The following is a 1,920-nucleotide window of genomic DNA, read 5'->3' on the forward strand; positions in this document are numbered from 1 at the left end:
AGAGGTTTTGAGGAGTCTGACGGGCCATGAAGAAAATGAAAAACCTCCTCGTCTTTTGCTTCCTGCCACGTTGTTTTTCCTCGACCAGAGCCTCTCTCTTTCAGCCTTCATTGATTCTGGATGTGAACGCAATTTAATAGACTCTGATCTCGTCCAACAGCTCCACATTGCTACGGTTCCTTTAACCCAGCCTCTCAGAGTCTCTGCGATTGATGGGAAAAAACTTCATCAAGTCACCCACCAAACTCAACCCCTTGAACTTCTAATCTCAGGTAACCATCGAGAGACCATAACCTTCTTAGTTTTTTCATCCGCATGTTCCCCACTGGTACTGGGTTATGAATGGCTGGAGAAGCATAATCCCCACATTAATTGGACTGATCGTCATGTGGAGTCCTGGTCAACATTGTGTCATGAGACATGCCTCCGTTCTGCAGCTCCCGCTGTGGGGTCCCCTAGAGGTGGGGGGGAGATGGACGTCCCTGACCTTTCTTCGTTACCTCCTGATTACCATGATTTGGCTCCTGTTTTCAGTAAGGTCAGTGCTTCGTCCCTTCCACCACACAGACCATACGACTGTGCCATCGAGCTGTTACCCGGGGCTCCGTTACCCAGCAGTAGACTCTATAACATTTCCAAACCAGAACGTGAGACGATGGAAAAATACATTAACGAGTCGCTTGCTGCAGGAATAATTCGTCCATCTTCATCCCCGTTGGGCGCAGGATTTTTCTTTGTTTGAAAAAAGGATGGTTCTTTAAGACCCTGTATTGATTATAGAGGCCTGAACCAAATTACAACCAAAAACAAATATCCTCTTCCTCTGCTCGCCTCAGCCTTTGAGCCCGTTCAAGGAGCTACCGTTTTCACTAAGCTCGATTTAAGAAATGCCTATCATCTCCTTAGGATACGTGAAGGGGATCAGTGGAACACGGCATTTAAGACTCCCTTGGGCCAGTTCAAGTATTTGGTCATGCCTTTTGGATTAACTAATGCCCCTGCATGTTTTCAGGCTCTAGTGAACGATGTTCTCAGAGACTTTCTAAATGTGTTCGTGTTCATCTACATAGATGATATTCTAATCTACTCCAAGGATCTTTCTGAGCATAAGAGACATGTCCGCCTGGTTCTTCAGAGACTGCTGGAGAACAAACTATTTGTAAACGCTGAGAAATGTGAGTTTCACCAATCTTCAGTTACCTTTTTGGGGTTTGTGCTCGAGGGCGGGCAGGTTAAGCCTTCCGAAGAAAAAATAAAGGCAGTTTTGGAGTGGCCTGTTCCAGAAACCCGCAAGCAGTTACAAAGATTTTTGGGTTTCGCTAATTTCTACCGGAGGTTTATCAGAAATTACAGCCAAACCGCCCTCCCATTAACTGCCTTGACATCATCCAAGAGAGTCTTCCAATGGTCCTCGGAGGCACAATTTGCATTTGACAAACTCAAAACCTTGTTTTCCAGAGCTCCAGTGCTGATCCAATCAGATCCATCTAAACAATTCATCCTTGAGGTTGACGCTTCTGACTCCGGCGTGGGGGCAGTCTTGTCCCAAAAACTCGACTCAGATCAACAAATCCACCCCTGTGCCTTCTTCTCACGTAAGCTCTCTCCCGCAGAACATAACTACGACGTTGGTGACCGAGAACTTTTGGCTATCAAGTTGGCCCTGGAGGAGTGGGGACACTGGCTAGAAGGCACGGAGCATCCAGTTCTAGTGTGGACTGATCATAAAAATCTCGCCTACATGCAGTCCGCAAAACAAGCGACTCCTCGACAGTCAAGGTGGTCTCTCTTCTTTTCACGCTTTAACCTCATTATCTCCTACAGACCAGGATCAAAGAACATCAAACCCGATTCTCTCTCTCGTCTCTACGCTGTGGATCAACCCGAGTCACCTCAACCTGTCCTCCCTGCCTCATGTAC

The sequence above is a fragment of the Cyprinodon variegatus genome, unplaced genomic scaffold (genome assembly GCF_000732505.1).
Source record: "Cyprinodon variegatus isolate N-32 unplaced genomic scaffold, C_variegatus-1.0 Scaffold2037, whole genome shotgun sequence".
NCBI lineage: Eukaryota > Metazoa > Chordata > Actinopteri > Cyprinodontiformes > Cyprinodontidae > Cyprinodon > Cyprinodon variegatus.